The sequence below is a fragment of the Hemiscyllium ocellatum genome, unplaced genomic scaffold (assembly GCF_020745735.1).
Source record: "Hemiscyllium ocellatum isolate sHemOce1 unplaced genomic scaffold, sHemOce1.pat.X.cur. scaffold_2925_pat_ctg1, whole genome shotgun sequence".
Lineage (NCBI taxonomy): Eukaryota > Metazoa > Chordata > Chondrichthyes > Orectolobiformes > Hemiscylliidae > Hemiscyllium > Hemiscyllium ocellatum.
In genome coordinates, this window is record NW_026868250.1 from 7,349 (window position 1) to 33,095 (window position 25,747).

The 25,747-nt window shown below is 45.9% G+C and overlaps 1 long non-coding RNA gene across 2 annotated transcripts; it reads left to right on the top strand.

The window, feature by feature from the left end:
• The first annotated feature begins 275 nt into the window (after nt 1-275).
• On the top strand, nt 276-25,747 carry LOC132812707 (uncharacterized). 2 transcript variants are annotated; one of them, XR_009643767.1, is made up of 4 exons: nt 276-330; nt 957-1,063; nt 5,498-5,597; nt 24,982-25,747. It is a non-coding gene; the product is annotated as an uncharacterized LOC132812707 (long non-coding RNA). The 2 variants fall into 2 exon arrangements; XR_009643766.1 differs by lacking the exon at nt 24,982-25,747 and adding an exon at nt 9,256-9,337.

Consider the following 25,747-nt stretch of genomic DNA (forward strand, 5'->3'; position numbering starts at 1 on the left):
GAACTGCTGTGCTCTTCCAGCACCACTGACCCAGAATCTGGGTTCCAGCATCTGCAGTCATTGTTGTTACCTCCCATCACATGACCCAACATCTCAGCACAAGCAGGACACACTGCGCATGCTCCAGCCAACAGTGACCCCAGGTGATTGATGTCAGCACCGGACCAATGAAAGGACGGTGGGCGGAGCTGGAGGACCTTGCGGGAGGTTGATCCTCCAACCAATCACAGTGAATGAAGGGCGGAGCTAAGTAAACCATGTGATCACCCTCGCGCCCGACGCAGAGTCGCTGTAATAAATGCTCGGGAAGTTATAGAGAGAAAGGATACGGTAAGGAAAGAAATAATCAGGGAAATGTGAGAGAAGCTGTGTTGTCATGAGCGGAGAGGTTTTACAAACAAATTGTGCATGTCGGAAAACACAAATTTGAACGTCCCAGTCCCGTGTTTGCAGTAAATGGGGAATTTCCTCAGCGGCTGCAGGCCTGAGTGAGCGCCGCCATCTTTATTCGGGACAACGATTCACTGGACACGTGCGGAGCCGCCATCTTTGTAGGGGGCAAGGTGCAGCCAGGCGCATGTGCAGCCTCTCTCTGGTACAGAGTCATTGTGATGACAGCAGCCAATCCTGCTCTGATTCACCTCTGGGCTCCCTCAGGACCACTTTGTCAATGTCTAGCTTCCTCAGTCTCCAACCATGGGGGTATGTTTGGTCTGTTTAATACTGTATTATTACTTTTACAGACCATTTGTAAATGAATTTTTCACGTGGCCCAGCCCCTGACCATGTGCTGCTCTATTATCAGATTATTTTGTCTTGAATATTTTTGAGTCAAGAATTCTTTTTTCCAATAAGCAAGTGTGTTTTCCTTCAGTTTCTGACTATCAAATTCTGCACCACTTTCATTCCCTGTCATGCATTTTGCACCCCCTTGAACTGTGTTTCTCTTTCCACAGATCCCAGTGATTAATGCCAAAGCCCTGTTGCCTGTGGAGAGGGTGATGCTTGACTTTCTTGTACAGCTGCAGTTTGTGTGGTGAAGGTGCTCCCACAATGTGGTTGGGTAAGAGACATTACAGATTATTCATTACAGCAACAGTGATGATTTGAAGATAATGTCCAAACCAAGAACAGTTTGTAATTTTATTATCATGCTTATAATTTCATATAAAATATCATTGAGAATTTTAGATATAAAGCCAGAGATGGAGATATTAGGTCAGGTGACCAAAAGCATTGCCAAAAAGCAGGTTTTGAGGGATGTCTTAAAGGTGGAACGCAGACCTGTGATGTTTTGTCTGCAAATTCCAGACCATGTTGCTTTAGCAACTGTAGAATCAGCTACACAGTTGAAGTAATGAATTAACAAATTATTAGGAGTCTCGAAGTAAATGGATTGACGAGGTCTCAAAGGATGTGTGGTGCATGGAGCTAGGGATGAGAACAGCCAGGAATCAAGTCAAGAATGAGAATTTTAAATTGTTGTTGCTTATAGGAGCCTTTTGACGGGTGAACATATTTGGGGAGAAGTGAGCACGTGGGCGATAGAGCTTTCAATTTTTCTTGAGATTACAGGGAGGTTGAATTTGGGAGGCTGGCCAGGAGTGTGTTTGGATAATTTAAGTCTGGAGATAACACACGATGGATGAGAGTTTCAGTATATGAGCTGAGATGAGGGTGGAATCAGCTAGAAATAGTGGTGTTGGAGTGGGACTGGGCTGTCACTCTTACCTCACCTCTGGGATTCAGCTGGTTGTCAGGTTGTGAATCAGGTGGTAACACAATCGGGAGCTGAGTGGCCCTGGTGGAGCCTAAAATGAGTGTCACTCAGTTGGCTGTTGCTAAGCAGCTGCTTGATAGCCCTGTTGATGAATACTTACATCACTTTCCTGCTGATCGAGGGAAATTGCCTGGGTCGGAGTTGACCTGTGTTTTTGTGTTGAACATCCCTGGGCAATGTTCCACATTGTCAGTCAATGCCAGTGCTGGATGGGTACGTGGCTTTGTGGGTGGCAAGTTCTGGAGCACAAGTTATCAGTATAATTGCCAGAATGTTAGCAGGACCCATAGCCTTTACACTACTTAACCATTTCTTGGTCTTATTCGAACTAAATCAAACTGACTTAAAACTCACGTGTGTGATTTTGGAAACCACTGTTGAAGGCTGAGATGGATCATCCCACTTTGCAACTGGCTGAGAATTGCTGCAAATGCTGCATGGATGTGTGAGATCCCTCCGTTAGTTAGGGTGGGGATATCTGTTGTGCTTCCTGCAACAAGTTGATTAATTGTCCATTACCATTCACAAGTGGGTGTGGCAGAATTCTGATCTGATCCATTGGTTGTGGGATCGTTTAGCTCTGTTGCTTGATGCTGATGCTGTTTAAAATGCAGATGGTCCCGTTTGGTAGCTTCAACAGGTTGGCACTGCATTTTTAGGTATGCCTGGTGCTGCTCATGGCATGCCATCCTTTCCTGTCCATTGTGATGGGTGAGTGCGGGATGTACAAACCCATGAGATTACAGATTGTGCTGGAGTACAGTTCTGTTGCTGTTGTTATCCCACAGTGCCTCAGAGATATCCAGTTTGAGATCCTACATCTGTCCCATTTAGCATGGTGATAGTACCACTCAGCACAAGGGAGGTTTTTCTCAACTTTAAGGTGAGGCTTTGTCTCCAAAAAGACTGTGGGATGGTCGCTCTTGTCATGGACAGATACATTTGCAGCTGATAGATTCATACTGATAAGATCTAGTATGTTTTTCCATCTTGCTGGTTCCGTGACCGCCTGCTGCAAACCCAGTTGAGCAGCTATGTCCTTGAGGACCCGACCAGTCAGTCAGTAATCCTGCAGCTGAGCTACTCTTGGTAGAGGACATTGAAATCCTGTACCCAGAGTAGGCTTGTCACCATTTTATTGCCTCAGTGCTTCCTCCAAGTGTTATTCAACATGGAGTAGCACTGATCCGTCAGCCGTGGGAGCACAGTACGTGGTAATCAGCAGGAGCCATGAGACTTCCTGGTGTCCAAAGTTAATGCTGAGTACTCCCAGGGCAAAAGGTGTGTACATCACTGTGCCATCGCCTCTGCCTGGTCTGTCCTGCTGGTGGGACAGGACATATCCAGAGATTTCAGGAGAAAGTGAAGACTGCAGATGCTGGAGATCAGAGTGGAGAGTATGGTGCTGGAAAAGCACAGCAGGTCAGGCTGATGAAAGGCTTAGGCTCGAAACATCGATTCTCCTTCGCCTCAGATGCTGCCTCACCTTGTTATGCTTTTCCATCATCACACTCTCGATATCTAGGGATGGTGATGGTGGTGTCTAGCCATTATCTGTAAGGGATGACTCTGTGAGGATGACTATGTCAGGCTGTTCCTTGACTAGTCTGTGAGACAGCTCGCCACGTTTTGGCACAAAAAACCCGGATGTTAGTGAGCAGGATGTTGCAGAGCCGAGAGGGCTGATTCTGTGGTTGTATTTTCTGGTGCCTTGTTAGATGCCAAGTGGTCCATCCAGTTTCATTCCTTTGTTGAGACTTTGCAGTGATTAATGCAGTGAGTAGCTTGTTGGGCGACTGTCAGGTTGGCAGGATATTTTCTGCCATTGACAATAGTTCCTTGGAAATCAGGAGATTCCTAATTCGTTATTATTTCATGAATTCAGATTCCATCGTCTGCCGAGCTGGGATTCGAACAGGGACTTCAGTTGTACATTTTAATATTCTGGATAAAAGTTAAATACATTAGGTTTGTTCACTCATTTTAAACATCACTAACCCTGGTTTTGTTTCTTTGTAAACACTGCCCACCATCCTGTCTCCTCCATCCTTCTCTCCAACAACAAGAGCAAGGAGCACACTGAGTTTCTCTGTCACTAAGACTGAGACAATCCGACCAGCTGCCTCTGCTGCTTCCCTCCATCCCACTAGCCCACTGAGACAAACTGCCTCACATGGTGTTCCTGGTTTTTGTCCCAAACTTACATCTTTCTCCTCTTGTCAAGTCTTATCAGAGCTCATCTTGATCTTTTCCTAGTCTCGCTAAACCACAGACATTCCAACTCTGTTTCCTCCCCGTCACTCCCCCTCGCCAATTCACAGATATTGTTCCTTGTTCTGTCTGTCTGTCTTTTCTGGTTATGTCCTTCTCATCCATTCTGCAAAAAAAAACTAACATTTAACCTCACCATCATTTGTAAATCCTGCTCCATCCCCACTCTCCCTTTCCTTTATGAATTCCTTGTATTTGGTGTCCCTCCAGGATCTATCCTTGGTCCCTACTGTTTATCACCTACATACTGCCAGGAGGTGACATTGTCTAAAAGCACAGTGTGAGGTTTGACATGTACACTGACGATGCCCAGCTCTCCCTCCCCATCATCCCTCTCCATTGCTCCATTGTTACTCAGTTATCAAACTGCTTATCACATTCCCACTACTTGATTAACTGCAATTTCCTCCGATGAAACATTGTTACGGTTAAATCCATTACCTTCAGTTGCTAATACAAATTCCTTTCCCTTACTGCTGAGCCCCTCCCTCTCACTGGGTGCAGTCTGAGGTAGAACTAGACTCTTCACAATATTGCTGTCATATCTGACTTCAAGGTGACCTTCTAATCAGACATCTACACAATCACAAACACCAGGAATTCCAATCTCTGAAACGTTGCTTGTCTCCACCTCACCCCAGCTCCATTGCTACTGAAACCCCTTACCCGTGTCTGTGTTACCTTAAACTTGGTGAATCCGAAACAGAACCCTTGATTTCGTGACTGGCCCAGAATCTGCTGGCTTTCAGTGTTTCCTGCACAATTACCCCAGATCCCTTTCTGGTGCAGCTTTCTACAGATTCCACCATGTAAATAGCACTCTGTTCTCTTATTGTCCCCTCCAAACTGACCGACTTGACATCTTCCCAAATTATACTCCATCTGACAACTTGTTGCCCCCTTCTCCTGTGTATCTCTCTCTCTTCACAATCCTCTTAGCACTTTACAGTTATGCCTTTTCTAGGAATTTCCCCCCCCCCCCCCCCCCCACCCATTCTTCTAAACATTTACTGGGAACAGTGGGCAGTGTGAAGCATGCAGAGATGCTCTGTTTTTAGAGATACTCTATGGGAGGAACTTGCTGCCCATTGGTCAGAATGGAGACAACTTGCCCATCGAGCTGCATGAACCTTTCACCCCCCCCCCCCCCATGTCTTATTGATGAGGCACAGCGGCAGCACGGAAGGGAAAAAAAAGAAGCAAATCCTGCTCTCCGCATCTCACTGACTCCTGGAATATTCTGTCCCATGTGTCAAAAATCTGCCCTGTTCAGTCGCATGAAATCCCAAGGTGGAAACTCACAGAAACCCACAGAGGTTTCCCCCTGAACTGACTGCTGACCTCCACAAGGGGTAATGTGTCCAGTCATCCTGGGCCAGGAGGAGGAGATGGTGTGAGTTTCTAACCTGAACTGACAGTGATGGAGTTTATAAACTTGTATTACAGGATACTACAGGTGGACATTCAGATGGTAATCTCAGTCATTGTAACACCAAACTCTGATTGAATTAGTCAATTCATCAGGACCTGGATATTCGCATTGTGTGTGAGTATTGTATTCCATCTGAATCCCATTTGCTGCATAAAAGTTCTCTTTGAATCTTCCCAAACCTTTTATGTGTGTCCTGTAATCCTTGTATAATGAGCTGATGGGTGTAAGGTTTATTATTATAATGTATAATTTCTGTAAATCCCTCTGTCACAGCTCCCCTCAATTGCCTTTGCTACAAGGAGAACAACCTCAGTTTCCCCAAACCCCTGATTCCCCAGTGTCTGTTTGATTAGATTACTTAGTGTGGAAACAGGCCCTTCGGCCCAACAAGTCCACACCGACCCGCCAAAGCGCAACCCACCCATACCCCTACATTTACCCCTTACCTAACACTAGGGGCAATTTGGCATGGCCAATTCACCTGACCCGCACATCTTTGGACTGTGGGAGGAAACCAGAACTCCCGGAGGAAACCCACGCAGACACGGGGTGAACGTGCAAACTCCACACAGTCAGTCACCTGAGTCGGGAATTGAACCCAGGTCTCTGGCGCTGTGAGGCAGCAGTGCTAACCACTGTGCCAGCATGCCGCCCACGGCTCTCTATAAGACACACATCAGGATTGTGTTGGAACGTTCTCCACTTGCCTACATCAGTGCAGCCCCCAACAATATTAAAGAAAGTGAACATCCTCCAGGACAAAGCACTGTGCCGTAGTGGTGTCCCATCCACCCCTTCAGCATTCCCTCTCCCCATCCCAGAGACACAGTGGCATCACTGTGTAAAAGGGAAAGTCAGCATTGTCCTCCCAGACCATAGGGCTGCTCTCTCATTAGGGAGGAAACTGGAGCCCCTGGAAGAAACCCATGCAGACACTGGGAGAATGGGCAAGTCCCACAGAGACAGTTGTCCAAAGCTGGAAACGAACCTGGGGCCCTGGCAGCAGGGCTAATCACTGAGCCACTGTGCCACCCTCAAATTGTAATTTGATTCACAACTACCACTTCCTCTGATAGTTCATTCCACACACAAACCATTGTCTGAACAAATATTTTTTAAAAATCCCCGAATCTCTTTTTAAAGCTGTTCTGCTGTCACCTTAAAAGCTGTGTACCCAGTCTTGAATCGGGTTCCTTCCTGGAAAGGACACCTGCTGTTCACATTACTGATACCACCCATCCATGATTTGAGTCTAATAAGGTCACTCCTCAGCCTCCTGCGCGCCAGTGAAAGACGTCGCAGCCTATCCAGCCTCTGCTTATAATTCAGACTATCCATTCCCCTCAACATCCTGGTAAATCGCTTTTGAATCCGCTCCAAATACATAATGTCCTCCCGATATCAGCATGGCCAGAACTGGACACAGAATTCCAGAAAAGGCCTCCCCAACATCCAAAATAACATCCCAACTCTTGTACTCCAAGGTCTGAGCAATGGTGACAAGTGTGCTAAGCACCTTCTTAACCACCCTGTCTACATGTGACACAGACTTGAAAGACCCGAACCCCTCGGCCTCTTTGTTCCATATCACTCCTCGATGCCCTGTTTTTAATTAGTGTAAGTCTGCTCTCGTTTGTTTTATCAAGATGTAATATTTTGCATTTATTCCAATCCAAAAATACCAAAAAAATCCTGAGCATTAAAGACAGTGGGAGTATACTTAAGAGGGAACTCAGGAGGGCAAAAAGGGGACATGAGATAGCTTTGGCAAATAGAGTTATGAATAATCCCAAGGGTGTTTATAAATATATTAAGAACAAAAGGGTAACTCGAGAGAGAATAGGGCTCTTCAAAGATCAGCAAGGTAGCCTACGTGTGGAGCCGCAGGAGATGGGAGAGATACTAACAAAATATTTTGCATCAGTGTTTACTGTGGAGAAGGACATGGGCAATATAGAATGTGGGAAAATAGAAGTTGAATATGTCCATCTTACAGCGGAGGACGTGCTGGGTGTCTTGTAACCTGTAAAGCTTGGTTAATCCCCAGCACCTGATCAGGTGTACCCTAGAGCTCTGTGGGAAGTTGGGAATGTGACTGCTGGGCCTCTTGCTGAGATATTTTGTATCATCGATTATCACAGACGAAATGCCGAAAGACTAGAGGTTGGTTAACATGGTGCCACTATTTAAGAAAGGTGGTAAGGACAAGCCAGGGAACTAACGACCGGTGAGCCTGGGCAAGTTGTTGGGGGGAATCCTGAGGAACAAGATGCATGTGTATACTGAAAAGCAAGGATTGATTAGTGATAGTCAGCATGACTTTGTGCATGTCTCTCAAACTTGATTGAGTTAATTGAAGATGTATCAAAGAGGATTGATGAGGGCAGAGAGGTGGACGTGATCTATGGAATTCAGTAAGGTACTGGACAAGCTTCCCCATGGAAGACTGCTTAGCAAAGTTAGATCTCATGGCATACAGGGAGAACTAACCGTTTGGATACAGAACTGGCTCAAATGTAGAAGGCAGGGTGGTGGTGGAGGGTTGTTTTTCAGATTGGAGGCATGTGACCAGTAGAGTGCCGTAAAGATCAGTGTTGGGTCCACTACTTTTTGTCGTTTATATATATGATTTAGATATGAGCATAGGAGGTATAGTTAGTAAGTTTGCAGATGACACCAAAATTAGAGGTATAGTGGACAGCGAAGAAGGTTACCTCAGACTACAACAGGATGTTGTTCAGATGGGTGAGAAGTGGCAGATGGAGTTTAATTCAGATAAATGTGACGTGCTGCATTTTAAAAAAGCAAATCTTAACAGGACTGATACACTTAGTGGCAAATTCCTAGATAGTGTTGATGAACAAAGATATCTTGCAGTGCAGGTTCATATTTCCTTGAAAGTAGAGTTGCAGGTAGATAGGATACTGAAGAAAATGTTTAGAATACATTCTTTTATTGATCAGAGCATTCAGTATAGAAGTTGGAAGGTGATTACAGGACATTGGTTAGGCCTCTTTTGGAATATTGTGTGCAATTCTGTTCTCCGTGAATCGGAAGGATGTTGTGAAACTTGAAGAGGTTCAACAAAGATTTACAAGGATACTGTCAGGGTTTGAGCTGCAGAAAGAGAGCAAAAAGGCTGGGGCTTTCTTTCCCTGGAGCATCAGAGACTGAGGGGTGACCTCCATAGAGGTTTATAAAATCATTAGTAGCATGGATAGGGTAACCAGACAAGGTCTTTTCCCTGAGTAGGAGAGTCCAGAAATAGAGAGCATAAGTTGAGGGTGAGAGGGGAAAGATATAAAAGGGAACTAAGGAGCAACTTTTTCATGCAGAGAGTGGTGCCTGAATGGAATAAGCTGCCAGAAGAAGTAGTGGAGGCTGACAATTACAGTATTTTAAAGGCATTTGGATACTTGACATGAATAGGAAAGATTTAGAGGGATATGGCCCAGGTGCTGGCAAGAGGGATAAGATTAGGTTCGGATATCTGGTCGGCATGGACAAATTTGACCGAAGGTTCTGTTTAGTGCTGTTCATCTGTGACTCACAGCTCAGTGGGTTTCGGTCCCTTCAAAGATAAATCTTAATCTGTTTTATTTTAGTAAAGCTACAACATTCAGTAGGGCGACAGTTTATTTCTTTAAATACACATCTTATGATAATTTGATAAAGTTTTTTAATATAAAATATTGGTACTAATTTATTCTAGAGTCATGTTTTGTAAAGCTGTAAGATTGTGTGCCTTTTTCTGGGTCTGTGGACTGTTAAGGTGCAGAGATGGCCATTCGTACAGTGATGTGCTCTTCCTGTTGGATGTGGGAGATTAAGGAAGGTTTCAATGATCTGATTGTCTGCAGGAAGTGAGGATGCAAATCCTGTAGGATTTCCTGGATCAGATGGAGCAATGGTTAAAGGTAATGAAGAATTTACAGGAGCATGGGGGTGTGATAGGTGGCAGTTTCAGAAAGGTAGGAAAACTGCCGATCCAGTCAGGTAGATGGGTTTCCTCTAGGAAATGGAGGAGCGGAAGGCAAGTAGTGCAGGAGTCTCCTGTGGTTATTTCCATCTCCAACAAGTATACTGTTTTGGAAAGCGTCGGGGGTCACATTTTCAGGGGAATATCGCACTGACAGCCAAGTTACTAGTGTAATGAATCTAGTATAATGTGAGGTATAACAGGTTCCACGCGATCGATGGTGATAGGGGGCTCTCTAGTCTGCAGCACAGACTGCAGTTTCTGTAGCTGATAGTGAGACCTCAGAGTGGGGTGGTGCCTCCCTACTGTCTGGGTGAAGGATGGCTCCGAGGGTGCAGAATATTCTGAAAGGGGAGAATGATCAGTGGGAGGTCGCTGTGCATTGGTACCAGTGACATAAGAGAAAAGGATGAAGTACTGATGAGAGAATATAGCAAATTAGCCTGGAGGATAATAAGCAGGATCTTGTGGGTCGTAATATCTGGATTACTCCCGGTGCCACATGCTAGCGAGAGTAGGAATAGCAGGGTAGAGCAGATGAATGCGTGGCCAAGGATCTGATACAGGGGAGAAGGATTCCCATTTTTGGATCATTGGAATCTCTGCTGGGGGAGAGGTGACGTGCATAACAAGGATGGATTACACCTGAATTGGAAGGTGTCTAATATCCAAGCAGGGAGATTTGCTAGTGCTACTCGGGAGGCATTAAACCAGTGAGGGCGTGGGGGTAATCCTAAAGAGATAGTGAGAAAGGAGGTAACCCTGAGGCTGGTACAGTTGAGAAGTTAGACAGGCAAGGGCAAGGCACAGAATGAGGTCGGACTGACAAGGTACAATAGACAATCGGTGCAGGAATAGGCCATTCTGCCCTTTGAGCCAGCACCACCATTCATTATGATCATGGCTGATCGTCCACAATCAGTATCCTGTTCCTGTCTTATCTCCATAAAACTTGATTCCATTATCTTTAACAGTTCTGTCCATCTCTTTCTTGAAATTATCCAGAGACTTGGCCTCCACTGCCTTCTGGGGCAGTGCATTCCATGTGTCCACTACTCTCTGGGTGAAGACGTTTCTCCTCAACTCTCTTCTAAATGGCCTCTCCCTTATTTTTAACCTGTGTCCTCTGGTTCTGGACTCACCCATCCGTGGGAACATGCATCCTGCCTCCAGAGTGTTCAACACTTCAATAATCTTGTAGGTCTCAATCAGATCCCCTCTCATTCTTCTAAATTCAAGTATACACAAACTCAGTCGCTCCAATCTTTCAACATATGATCATTCCGCCAATTCCGGGAATTGTCCTCGTGAACCTACCCAACACTCCCTCAATAGCCACAATGCTCTTCCTCAAATGTGGAGACCAAAACTGCACACAATACTCCAGGTGCGGTCTTACCAGGGCCCTGTACAACTGCAGAAGGACCTCTTTGCTCCTATATTCAATTCCTCTTGTTATGAGGGCCAGCATGCAGTGAGCTTTCTTCACTACCTGCTGTACCTGCATGCTTGCTTTCATTGACTGATGTACATGAATACCGAGATCTCGTTGTACTTCCCCTTTACCAAACTTGACTCCTTTTAGATAGTAATCTGCCTTCCTGTTCTTGCCTCCAAAGTGGATAACCACACATTTATCCACATTCAACTGCATCTGCTATGCATCCGCCCACTCACCTAGCCTGTCCAAGTTAACCTGTATTCTCATAACATCCTCCTCACATTTCACCCTGCCACCCAGCTTTGTGTCATCAGCAAATTTGCTAATATTACGTTTAAGATGTTCATCTATATTATTAATGTATATTATCAACAGCTGTGGTCCCAGCACCGAACCTTGTGGTACCCCACTAGTCACTGCCTGCCATTCCGAAAGGAAGCGTTTATCACTCCTCTTTGCTTCCTGTCAGCCAGCCAATTTTCAATCCAAGTCAGTATATTCCCCTTTGTAAATCCATGCTGACTCTGACGAATCCTATTACTGCTATCCAAATGAGCCATAATTTCATCTTTTGTAATTGACTCAGCGTCATTCTCACCACTGACATCAGACTAACCGGTCTATAATTCCTTGTTTTATCTCTCCCAACTTTTTTTGAAAAGTGGGATAACATTAGCCACCCTCCAATCTGACTCTACATCTCCTGATTCTGTGTATCCCCCTTTCCCAAGGGACTGAACGTCATCCCTCATCAACAGGGCCATCCCACCCCCTCTGCCCATCAGTCTGTCCTTTTGATAGCACTGCACTGCATTTATTTCAATGCAAGAGGTTTTACAGGGAAAGCAGATGAGCTTAAGATATGGTTTTGAACATGGGACTGGGATATAGTGGGTATGACAGAAACGTGGCTTAGGTTGGACAGGCCAGGTAGCTTAATGTTCCAGGGAATAGATATGAGGAAGGGTAGAAAGGGGGATAAGAGAGAAGGTGGAATGGTGTTTTTGAGTAGGGATAACATTATTGTTGTGCTTAGGGAGGATATTCATGGGGGTTCGCCCGTTGAAATTACTTGGGTGGAACTGGGAAATAAGAACAGGACGATCACCTTATTGAGGTTGTCTGTGTGGGTTTCATCCAGGTGTTCTGGTTTCCTCCCACAGTCCAAAGGTGTGCAGGTTGGGTGGAGAATCCAGGCTGGATTGCCGTATTGTTCAGGGATGGGCAGGTGGGTGGATTGGCCATGGGAAATGTTCAGGGATGTGCAGGCTAGGTGGATTGGTCATGGGAAATGCAGCGTTACAGGGGTAAGATAGGAGGCTCTGAGGGTCAGTGTGGATGTGATGGGCCGAATGGCCTGCTTCCACACTTGGGATTCTTTGACGACAATTCTACTGGTTTTAAAATAGTTGCAGAAAATAATAGATCAGATCTAAAAGTTGGTGTTCAAAATTGGACAAAGGTGAATTTTGATGGTACAAGGCAAGAACTTTCAATATTTCTTTGCAACCCCCAGGTAAAGGGACGGCTGGAAAGTGGGAACATAAGAACAGAAGGAATAGGAGCAGGGGTAGGCCATCTGGCCCCTCAAGCCTGCACTGCCATTCAATAAGATCAGGGCTGATCTTTTCATGGCCTCGGCTCCACTTTCCTGCTCTCTCACCATAACCCTTAATTCGATTCCTGTTTGCAAATCTACATTTTGCCTTAAAGACATTCAAGTTGATAACATCAACTGCTACACTCAGCAGGGAATTCCACGGATTCATAACCCTTTGGCTGAAGAAGTTCCTCCTCAACTCTGTCCTAAATCAGATACCCCCTTATTTTGACGCTGTGCTCTCTAGACTGACCCGCCCCCCAATGGAAATAACCTCCCTGCTTCTATCTTATCTATTCCCTTCTTAATTTTATTTTTTCCAATACAGCCTCCCATTCTTCTAAATTCCAACAAGTATAATCCCAGTCTATTCAGTCTCTCCACATACACCAATCCTCTCAACCCCCGACTCAAACTAGTGATCCTCCTCTGCACCCCCTCCAGTGTCAGTACATCCTTGTTGAAGTAAGGAGATCAAACCTGTACACAGTACTCCAGGTGTGGCCTCACCAGCACCCTGTACAACTGCAGCATAACCATCCCTCTAGCAAGGAAGGACAATAAACCCTTCACCATCTCTTTTAGTCCCCTGGGATGCATTCCATCACGGCCAGGAGACCCATGTTCTTTTGGGCTGTTATCTTTCCAACACTACCTCTTTACTGAGAGTGACTGTTTCCATGTCCTCATCTGCCATTGCCTCCATAGGCCTGTGAAAATGAGACAACAAGAGTACATGGACAGTATGTTCCTGTTAAAGCCAAGTCTGGTAGGTGTAGAGAATGCTGTGTGTCTAGAGAAATTGAGGGTCTGGTCAAAAAGATGAAGGAGGGATATGGCAGCTACGGACAGCTGGGTTTGAGTGAATCCCTCGGAGTATAGGGGCAGTAGGAGTACACGTGAGGGAAAACAGGAGGGCAAAAAGGATACATGAGAGAGCTTTGGGGGGAAAGAGGTTTAAGGACAACCCAAAGAGATTCTACCAAACACTAAGGACAAAAGAGTAACCAGGCAGAGAATAGGGACCCTCAAAGATCAACAAGGCTGTCTGTGGAACCACAGAAGGTGGGAGAGATACTACCCAAGGATTTCATGTCAGCTTTTACTGAAAGAGGATATGGAAGCGAGAGAGTTTGGAGAAATAAATAGTGATGATTTGACAACTGTCCATATTACAGAGGAGGTTGTACGGGATGTCTTATACAGAAAGCTGAGTAAATCTGTGGGACCTGATCAGGTGTATCCCAAATCTTTGTGGGAAGTGATCACCGGGCCCCTCGTTGAGAGATTTGTATCACCGATAGCCGGAGGTGAGGTGCTGCAAGACAGGAGCCATTATTTGAGAAAGGTGATGAGGAAAGGCCAGGGAACAATACACTGGTGAGCCTGAGGGTAGTGGCAGACAAGGTGTTGGAAGGAATTCTGAAGGACAGGTTTATATGTAATTGGAAAGGCAAGAAGTGATTAGGGATAGTCAGCATGGCTTTGTACATACATCACTAACTTGGACTTCAGAAAGACATTCAAAAAGGTTCCACATAACAGACTGGTTAGCAAGTTAGACACCATGGGATGCAGAGAGAGCCAGCTATTTGGATACAAATTGGCGGGAAGGTTGGGGACGGAGAGTAGTGCTTTTCGGACTGGAGGCCTGTGATGAGCAATATGGTGTAAGGATCAGTGCTGGATCCACTGATTTTCATCATTTATATCAATGATTTGTGTGTGAATATATGAGGTATAGTTAGTAGGCTTACAGTAGACATCAAAATTGGAGGTGCACTGGACAGTAAAGAAGGTTACCTCAGAGTACAATGGGACATCAATCAAATGGGCTGAGGATTGTCAGATCGAGTTTATTTCAGATAAATGTGAGGTGCTCCATTTTGGAAAAGCAAATGAGGGCAGGAATTATACACTTAATGGGAAGGTCCTGGGGGGTGTTGCTGAACAAAGAGATCTTTCAGTGCAGGTTCATAGTTCCTTGAAAGTGGAATCATAGGCAGGGTAGTGAACAAGGTGTTTGGTGTACTTGCCTTTACTGGTCAGTACATTGAGTAGTGGAGTTGGGATGTCATTCTACGGCTGCACAGCACATTGATTCAGCCACTTCTGGAATTCTGCTTTCAGTCCTGGTCTCCCCGCTATCGGAATGATATTATGAAATTTGAAAGGGTTCGGAAAAGATCTGCAAAGATGTTGCTAGGGTTGAGGGTTTGAGCTATATAGATAGAGGGTGAATAGGCTGGGGCTGTTTTCCCTGGAGCATCGGATACATTTGTGAGGAGCATGGATAGGATGAAATCCCAGAGTCTTATTCCCAGGATATGTGAGTCCAAAGCTTGGGGGCACAGGCTTCAGGTGTGAGGGAAAAGATTTAAAAGGGATCTAAGGGGCAATGTTTCCAGCTGAACATAGTACGTGTGTGGAAGGAGCTGCCAGAGGAAGTGTGGAGGCAGGTACAAGTACCCAGTTATGCCTTTGAGATGTTGTATGTGATTAGCAAAAGTTTAGAAGGATACAGGCCAAGAGCTGGCATATGGGATGATATTAATTTAGGATATCTGGTCGGCATGGACAAGTTGGATCGAAGGGTCTGTTTCTCTGCTGTACATCTTTATGGCACTACTAAAATTAAGATGGGTTTCTCTTTTATGGAGAGTTAGCAGAAGATCAACTAATTCTCCTTGGAGCTGAGAAGGTTAGGCAGGGATTTCGACCAGGAGCAGATTTGTTTCCAGGATATTTAATTTACAGAGAGACAGACGGAGAAATTATTAACGTCACAATTTTGAGTAACTACCTTCAGGTAAATGGCAAATAAAACAGGTTAAAAATGTGAAGATTATTGTACTCACTAAGTTCTGAGCATCTGGAACAGTTTGGACGCAGATTCAGTAGTTATTGAGAAAACAAATTTGGAATTTAACTTTTTTAAGGAAGGATTTGGAGGGCTACAGACAAATGGGAGGTGAGTTGGGATAGACTGGCACCATCTCCAGAGGGGCCAGTACAGCTGAATAGCCCCAAACCCCTGTGCTCTGCGTTACTGCCCCATTCACTGTGAATGATGAAGCTCATCCCAGGGCAGAGTCCAAGAGACATACAGCATGGAATTAGACCCTTTGGTTGAACTGGTCCATGCCGACCAGATATCCCAACATTTGGCACATATCCCTCTACACCCTTCCTATTCACATGCCCATCCAGATGCCGAATGGTGTAACTGTACCAGCCTCCACCACTTCCCCAAACAGAAGATTCCATACAGGCACCCATCTCAGTGTGAAAAAAGTTGCCTCTTGGGTCCCTTTTAAATCTTTCCCCTCTCACCTTAAACCTACACCCTCTCGTTCTAGACTCCCCCACCCCAGGGAAAAGCCCTTGTCTATTTTTCCCATCCATACTCCTCATGATTTTAGAAAGCTCTATGAGGTCACCCCTCATCATCCGATGCTCTTGGGAGGAGCCCACTCATGTCACAATGGGGCCCAGGTGATTGACAGCAGCTTCAGACCAATAGGAGAATTGGCGTGATCCTTCGGCCAATGGGAGTGAATTGGGGTGGGTCCAGCAGGCCAACACATGGCCATGAGCTGTGCAGGCGCAGTGTCACTGTGAGAGAGGTCCTCATGAGTGTGAAGGGAGTGGGAGAGACTGCAAAGTCTGGGGAAGAAATTGAGTTATTGTGGACTGGGAGGGTTTATAAACGCACAGTTTTAGGCTGCTAGACTTAAATTAGAAATTCCTGGTAAATTAGAACAAAAGAACTGCGGATGCTGTAAATCTCACTCAACAGCCAAAAGATACTGGAAAAGCTCAGCAGGTCTGGCAGCATCTGTGAAGAGAAATCGGAGTTAACATTTTGGATCTGCTGACCCTTCCTCAGAACTGATGCTACTGAAAAAAAATGTTGGTATATATGCAGAAGATCGGGGTTAAGGAGTAAATGATAGGTGGTGATAGAGTCCAAAGAGATGGGAGCAGTTGGACAAAGGAGTGGATAACGATCTGGCTGGGGCAGGGTGAATAGCCGTTTATGGGGACTGTTAGTGGCTAACTATAGCTAATGTGTAATGGTAGGTTATGTACTAACAAGGCCTGGTGTGTGGGTTAAGAGGCTATGGCGCTAGGACATTGGAGAGTTCAGGACCTAAATTATTGATTTTGATACTGGGGCTAGAGGGGTGCAGGGTCCCCAAGTAGAAGATAAGGTGTTGTTCTTCCAACTTGCGTTAACATGTGGCGCTGGAAAAGCACAGCAGGTCAGGCAGCATCCCAGGAGAAGGATAATCGACGTTTTGGGCATATTCCATTCATCAGGAATGCCGGGATTGGGAGTGGGGTGGGAAGTAAGAGGGCTGAGAGATAAATAAGAGGGATGTGTGGTGTTGGTGGGAAGTGGGCTAGGAAGGCAATGGGTAGATGTAGTTAGAGGGTAATGGAGATAGGGTGGAGTGGATAATTGGAAAGGAAAGTGGACAGGTGGGACAGTTTAAGGGCGTGGTGTCGAGTTGGAGGGTTGGATCTGGGATAAGGCAGGGGAGGGGAGATGAGGAAACCTTGATTCTGTGGTTAAAGGGTCCCAATTTCTTCCTCCAGGCGTCGGGTAGCTGGGATTTGGTGGTGGAGGTGGCCCATGACTTGCATGTCCTTGGAGGAGTGGGTAGGGAAGTTGAAGTGGTCAGCCACAGGATGGTGGGGTTGGTTGGTGCATGTGTCCCAGAAATGCTCCCTGAAACATTCCGCAAGTTGGTGTCCCAGGAGACAACATCGAAAGCAAAGGCCATAATAGGTGAGGTGTTTGGATGTGCAGGAAAATCTCTGCTGGATGGGGAATGGTCCGTTGGAGGTGAGGGGGAGGTGTGGGCACAGGTTTTGCACCTCTTGTATTGACAAGTGAAGGTGCTGTGAGTGGAAGGTGGGTTGTTGGGGAGCATGGATCTGACTAGGATTCACAGGGAATGGTCTCTGTGGAATGCTGAAAGGAATGGAGAGGGAAATATATCTCCGGTGGGATCTGATTGTAGGTGGTGAAAATGGCGGAGGATGATGCGTTGTATCTGGGTGGAAGGTGAGGACTGGGGGGTTCTATCCTTGTTGCAGTTGGAGAGGTGTGGTTCAATGGCAGAGGTGCGGGAAGTGGTGGAGATACACTGGAGGGTATTGTTGACCACGTAGGAGGGGAAATTGCAGTCCTTGAAATATGGTGTGTTTTGGAATGTTCTGGAATGTTCTGCCAGCTTGCATCAAGCTTCACTGGAACACTGCAGTAAGCATGAGACAGAGATGTTGGCCAGGGAACAGGTTCGTGTGTTAAAGTAGCAGGCAGCTGGAAGCTCAGGGTCTGTTTTGCAGCAGAACGTAGATCATCAACTGCCATTTCCAGCACCTCCACTGAGCTGCTGCCAGACACAGGTTCCTGTCCCCTCCATTCACAGCTATTCACCCTCCCAGCAGATTGTTATCTACTCCTTTCTTTCCAAATGTTATTTTTTCTTTTGGGCTCTGTCCCCACCTATTATTTACTCTTTACCCCCTATCTCCTGCAGTCCAAAGATGTGCAGTAAGGTGAATTGGCCAAGCTAAATTTCCCGTAGTGTTCAGGGATGTATAGGTTAGGTACATTAGTCAGGGTAAATGTAAAATAATAGGGTCGGGGAATGGGTTTGGTTGAGAAACTCTTCAGAGGGTGAGTGTGGACTTGTTGGGCCGAATGGCCTGTTTCCACACTGTAGGGATTCTAATTTTCCCAGCTGCAGTCAGTTCTGAGTGAGGGTCACTGGACCTAGAATGACCCTTAGTGTGTGCAGGAGGAGGAAAGGGGAGTTGGATCAGTTTAGACTGGAAGGGTTTAATTACACTCTGTACAGGTAGTTAGGCCTGAATTAGAAACTCTTGGTCCCACGTTTACAGCAAATGGGAAAACGGCTGTGGGCCTCAGGCGGTGATGGGTTCTGGGTTATGGCCACCATCTTTATTGGGGACAAGGTACAGCGAGGCGCATGGGCATATCCTCTTCCTGGGTGGGGTCGGGGTGATTTGAAGAGGAGCATTTACACATCAAACACATACCAAGAGAAGTATTTGTCTTTACTGTTCAGCCTGCACTGACTGTGAGTTTTATTTTGTGAATTCATTTTATAGGATTTTATTTAATAATTGAGACAGGGATCTCAAAATCAACTTTCTATCGTCAGCAGGGTCATCAGGATCGGAATACCATTGACATTTAACTGGGGAAGGAGAAAGGTGTGTCTGTTCTGTCTGTGGGAAAGTATCTCTTTTTTTTCAAGCAAAAAGCAGAAAGATGTTCCAAGGGATCACCCTTTGGGTTTGTGCTCAATTCTGGGCCCTGAGAGGGAACACAGATTTGTCCAAATTACACCTCGTCTCTACATAGGAACTGTCAGATTTAGACCCAATCACCCACTTTCTGATGTTAACCTGTAAACTCCTCATTTTCAATTCCCTGCAAGCTTCTGATTAAAATTCCTTATGGACTCAAATTCCAGCACCATTTCGGGTGGAATGTTCCAGGTTTTGACAACTGTCTGTTCATTCAGAAACTGCTGAGGTCCGTATTGACTCTGGGGTTACAAAGGGCTGAATTGAAAGATGAGATGCAGTTCTTCAGCTCCCATTGAGATGCATTGGAACAGTACAGGAGGCTGAGGGCAGTGTAGGTGTGAGCAGACAATGAAAATGACAGGGCTGCACCGTGAGGGCTGCTTGGTTCAATGAGAGTGTTTTGGAGTTGGGTGTAAATAGAGCGAGGGGAGACAGGGAGAAGGTGAACCACAGCTTCAGTTTTAGTCCAGGCCATTCAGCAATTCACATGTTCCCAAAGGGAACAGCCAAGTTGTAAGCGATACCTGCTGAGTGTTTTTTTTAAAACAGTTTTTAAAGTGTAAAATGTCAGCTTAAGTAAAGATCGGGGCTTTTGATGATAATGGAAATGTTGGAAGAGAAGGAAGGTTTTTGCTCATTTAAATTCTCCTAATGGGAGTAACTAGCTGAAACTAGAGACACATTGTTACAGGAGCCCTCAGACCCGTGGGGCGCTCCTCTTGTACAATGTGGGAAATAAGGGACACTTCCAGTGTCCCTGACGGCTGTGTGTGCAGGAAGGGTGTCCATCTGCAGCTACTGGGAAACTGCTTTTCAGACCTGGAGCTGAGAGTGGACTCACTGTGGAGCAATACTGAGAATGTTATGGACGGCACGTTTAGTGAGTTAGTCACACTGCAGGTGAGGGTTACACAGGCAGAAAGGGAATGGGTGACCATCAGATCAAGCAAAAGGCTCAGGAAGGGAGTGCAGGACTCCCCATGATCATTCGCTTCTCATACAGATATTGTGCACCGCTTGGGATTCTATAAGGGAGGGAACAGGTGGGGTTGCCTCTCAGGGGAAATCAGCAACAGCCAGGTTCATGACCCCACAGAGAGCTCCGCTGCACAGAACGGGAGGAAGGAGAATGGCAGAGCTATAGTGACAGGGGATCCAGTAGTCAGGGTCAGAGACAGGCGCGTCTGTGGCCACTGACATGAATCCAGGACAGTGGAATTGAACCCAGGTCCATTTATTGATAAAGTGCACAGACTAATAAAGGTCAACGTCCCAAATGCAACCTTCAGCACTTGGTCACCCTAAAGCTCTATTTTCCAGGGTCTGTGCACTTACTCTGAGCCCTTCAGAGGGATTGAAGGGGATGGGGAGAAAACAGGAACAGGATTGTGTTGTAGATCTACAAACTAACCGTCACCCTCCCCTCTCAGTCTCCCCCCTCTGTCTCCCACCCCCCATCGTACCTCCTCCCCACCGCAGGGAAAAGACCTTGTGTATTTACCCTATCCATGCCCCTACTGATTTTATAAACCTCTATAAGGTCACCCATCAGCCTCTGACGCTCCAGGGAAAACGGTGTATTCATCCTCTCCCTATAGCTCAAATCCTCCAACCCTGGCAACATGCTTGTAATACTTTTCTGACCCCTTTCATGTTTCACAATATTGTTTTGAGAGGAAGGAGACCCGAATTGCACGCAATATTCCAAGCATGACCTAACCAATGTCTGTATAGCCGCAACATGACCTCCCAACTCCTATACTCAGTGCTCTGACCAATAAAGGAAAGCATATTAAACACCTTCTTCACTATCCTATCTACCTACGATTCTGCTTTCAATGAGCTGTGAACCTGCACTCCAAGGTCTCTTTGTTCAGCAGCGCTCCCGAGGACCTTACCATTAAGTGTATACATCCTGCTAATATTTGCTTTTCCAAAATGTAGCACCTCACATTTATCTGAATTAAACTCCATTTGCCAATCCTCAACCATCTGACCAAGATCCCGTTGTAATCTGAGATAATCTTATTCACTGTCCACTACACCTCCAATTTTGATGTCATCTTACTAACAATACTTTCTATATTCACTTCCAAATCATTTATATAAATTATGAAAATTAGTGGATCCAGCACCGATCCTTTGTGACACCCCACTGGTCACAGGTCTCCAATCTGAAAAGTAACCTTCTGGCACCACCCTCTGTCTTCTACCTCTGAGCCAGTTTTGTATCCAAACGGCTCGTTCTCTCTCTGTATTCCGTGAGATCTAACCTTGCTAACTAATCTCCCATGGGGAACCTTCTTGAACGCCTTACTGAAGACCATGTAGATGATTTCCACCCTTTTGCCCTGACTTAAGTTCATGAGACGTGATTTCTCACACACAAAGCTGTTAATAGTATACAGGACTTAACTCTGTACATTGGAGTCTGCGTCACCCAGTTATGGGTGTTCATATTCTGGATAAAGTTCACGTACACCAGCTTTGTGTTAGTGACTGTGTATCGAGTCTTATTAATATCACCAACACAGTGAGTTCCTTTTCAAAGGCAGTCCCTATATCCCTAACCCTGCTCCCATCTGCTCTGTCTCCTCCATCCCCACCAGAGACAGTAAGTGGTAGGAGCTCATGGAGTTTCCATGTGAGTGAGACGGAGAACATCTTCCCTTCTTTCCTCTAGTCCACCAAGAAATGGTGGTAGTGTCCTTACCTCTGGACCAGGAGGATCAGGTTCAAAGTTGAGTGACAGCATCTTTGAAGTGGCTGATTGGAAAACCTGCCCAAGCCACCAGGCCATACTGTCTCCCAGCTGTCCCTGCCTGAGCCTCTAAACAAAACCTTCCTGTAGTTTCTCTCCTGTTAGACTCTCCCATTGCTCAGTTTGTCCAGGATCCCCTCCTGCTGCTGCACTGCTCATGTCCCTCACTGACCTGTCCATCCCCCAGTGTCCTCCACATTCATTCATTGTTTACAATCCCATTGTCCCAGTCCTCCAGCCCCGCCCCCTCCACCCTATTGGGCAGTGGCTGCTGTCAATCACTCAGGCTCCTGTGTGATCTGGAGCATGCTCAGCAGGAGGGGAGACCGGTGCATGGGCGCAGTGCTGGGCAATTGTTGGTGTATGTGCAAGGTGGGTCAGTGCCAGGGAGAGCGGCTGTGGGTGTGTGGGATTGATCTTTCATTGGCAGCTCACTCCCTTCCTCCCTCTGGGAACAGGACCCAGGGGAATGGCCCCTCCCCTGGTATCGGGACAAGTGGTCGGCGTATCAGTGGGGGAGTATTTTGCAGAAAGTTATCAGAACTCGGGTGAAGATTCAGGGATGTTACGGAGAGGAACATTCATTTTAGTTCATTTTTATTCAACCAGATATGATTTGGCCAGTGTGTGCAGGATGGTTCTCATCAGAGGATCGGAGTAGGGGAATAAATAAGAGGTTCCAGATTGGGGGGGAAAACGTCAGTCCGTTCTGTCCCAGAAGGAAGCCCTGGGAGGTGTGGGGAGGATTCACCAACACCCAGGAGGCTCCGAGTCAGACTCATTGATTTGATTAGATTAGATTTCCTACAGTGTGGAAACAGGCCCTTCGGCCCAAACAGTCTACACCGACCCTCGGGTTACCCACCCAGACCCATTTCCCTCTGATTAATGCATCTAATATTATGGGCAATTTAGCCTGGCCGATTCACCTGACCTGCGCATCTTTGGATTGCTGGAATCGAACCTGTGACCCTAGTGCTGTGGGGCTGCCGTGCCATCGTGCCACCCCTTTTTTTGGTTTTTAGTCTGTAGGCAGGAGCTAGGAAGCTGAATTCAAAGAGAGGAGAGTGTTAGAACTAGGTGTGGAGGGAAGGAGTGAGGAGATTATTTTGGATTTCAGTTCACAGAAGAGAGAAATTGTGAGACTGAGATTTAAAGCTTTGGGGGAACAAAGAAACTGCAATTTAATACTATAATTGTCTTATGAATTTCCATCCTGTGTTAACGGTGGTGACTTGTTTTCTCTGTTGTAGAGAACTGAAAGGGCAGATTTGCAGATGAGAAATTTAAATTGAACTTCATTTTCAGTTTTGATAGTTACTTGATCCGTGCCGATCTGAATATCATTGGCCTTTTTCATGTGGAAGGGAAGGTGTGTATTCTGTCCGTGGGTGAATATTTCAAATGTCAGTGTGACTGGGAAAATTACTGAGGTACAGCCAAGTCCATGTTAGCGTGGTGACTGTGGAGAGAGGATCAATCTAAACATCAGGTCATAGGCAGAGAACAAAGGGAACTAACACCTTCAACATATTGTCTCACTATAAACCATTGTTAGCAGCTAACCTGAGAATGCAACTTTAAAAAGAAGGGTTTTGTGATTTACACATGAAAGAAGTCAAACTATCACTGTATTCTCACAGATGAAAGGCTTAACAGACAATTAATTTTTCAATGTATAATTTCAGTTACATCACACTGCAAATTTTTGCTATAAACTCTGTGTTATGATCGAGCCCTCCACAATCACCTGATGAAGGAGCGTCGCTCCAAAAGCTAGTGTGCTTCCAATTAAACCTGTTGGACTACAGCCTGGTGTTGTGTGATTTTTAACTTTGTACACCCCAGTCCAACACCAGCATCTCCAAATCATGACTCCTTTGGGGAGGGTGGTGAGTTTTGGATTCAGCTTTCCAGTTATTACCATAAGAAGATGAGCACTGGGTACAGGAGAGGGAATGCAGCCCTTCGAACCAGCCCCACCATTTAATACGGTGATGATTGAGCTCACCTCGGTCTCAGCTGGGTTTTCCTGCCTGCTCTCTCTCACCCTTCATCTCATTGCAAATTCAACATCTGTATCTCTTCATTAAATCTGCTCATTGTCCTGGCATCCACTGCATTTTGAAGAGGGAATTCCACAGATTCACAGCACATTGAGATAGGTACATTCTTCTTCATGAAATTAGAATAGAATCCCTACAGTGCAGAAACAGGGTATTCGTCCATGGAGTCCACACCAACCCTATAATGAGCATCCCATTCAGACTCACCCATTCCCTGTATTTCCCATGGTTAATGGCTTAACCTGCACAGGCATGGACACTGTGGGCAATTTAGCATATCCAATCCTCCTAACCTGCACATCTTTGGACTGTGGGATGAAACGGGAGCACCCAGAGGAAACCCGCTCAGACACGGGGAGAACGTGTAAACTCCACACAGTCACCTAAGGCTAAAATCAAATCCAGGTCCCTGACACTGTGAGTCAGCAGTGCTAACCATTGAGCCACCTCTGCTTAAAATCTGCTCCTCCTATTCACTTCCCACGCCCCAGTTGGCTGAATCTATATTCCTTACATCAGAAAATCAGGTTGTGGAAGCAGGTGTCTCAGTAAAACCCAGTGACAGCCCATATGTCCTGTGTGTCTGAATGGGGATCCTATACACAACACCCTCCAGTCCACATTTTTCATACACTTTCCAGAGACAGGGCTCCAGTGGCTTCTTGGGGACTACAACACCCACAATCCCTGTGGCAGGGACCACACGTGTGTGGGGAAACCCCGCACTGTACATGTACAGAATGTGGGCGGGTTTTGGAGCATGTGCTTTAGGTAAGTATACTTTGCAGAAAGTATTTCACACTGTGATTGGCTGGGGAAGGGATGCATCTGCTTCTGGTATTGATCTGTTAGGGGGTCACCACACCCATGTAGGACCACTCTCCATCCCCAATTCATTGTAATGCTGGGAATCAACAAATGGGAAACAAAGAAGGATCTGACCCATTCTCCCAGACTGAAGGTTCCTCTTCTGTCCAGGATCTGCCACCTCCCTTTCTGTTTCCTTTTGTTTCATTCTGCTGTTACATTATTGACTTGCAGCAACTGAAGGGAAAGGAAGTGAACCCAGAAAGGGTGCAGAGTCTAACCAGGGACGGGAAGTGGTGGCATGGATCTGTTTATCAGTAACTCCATGAGAATGGGGAGGGTGTACATTAGGGGGTAGCAGAGTCAGAATGGTGGGAGAGAGTAAGTGGGCTGGAGGGTAACAGCTTCGGGGGAAGAAAGGGGAAAAAGATATTCCAAAGAAGCTAGAATTGTCTGCTCTGAATTTCTAATCTGTACATATTCCTTTATACAGGGTGCTAGATGGTGAAGATTTGCAGACTGAAATCTCAAATCATGTGCAGATTGTGATTATGTTAACCAGCATTTGAAGAACCAAAGATAGAGAATCACTCGGCCAAAATCCTGCAACACTCACACACAGCATTGTTGGTCTATCTGCACCAAATGGACTGTGAATGGTTCAAGACAGCAGCTCACTCCCATCTTCTCAAGGGTAACTAGAGATGGGGAATAAATGCTGGCTGAGCCAGTGATGCCCATATCCTGGAAATGGTTTCTATCTCTAGTTGCTGAACCCCAGTTGATGTTACTGCAGGATGGTGAGGGACGCTGAGTGCATCCTCCAGGAGGCAGCACCATCACATTACCCCTGCCTACACCCACACAGTAACACAGCAACGTCACTGGAACAAAAGGCAGTGAAGCCAAAGGAGGACTTAGATATAGTTCTTCGGGGTAAAGTCATGAAAGGGGATTGGAACACAGCAGGAACAGGAGACTGAGCTGGATGGTCAGCTGTTTCCCATTGAATGGTGGAGCAGGATTGAAAGGCTGAATGGTCTCCTCCTGCTGCTATCTCCCAGGTATGTATATAGCCATGGAGCCCGGGTAGGAAGGAGTGGGCAGGGATTCTCCAGGAGATTGCACTTCCACAACAGGTTTCAGTGAGGGAAGGTTTGATGGATTTTATTTAACATTTATCTTTAACACAAAGTTTGTAAATTTTGGTTTTAAAATGTTGTAAAAGTTTTTTGCACAGCAAATAAAATTAAAGAAAA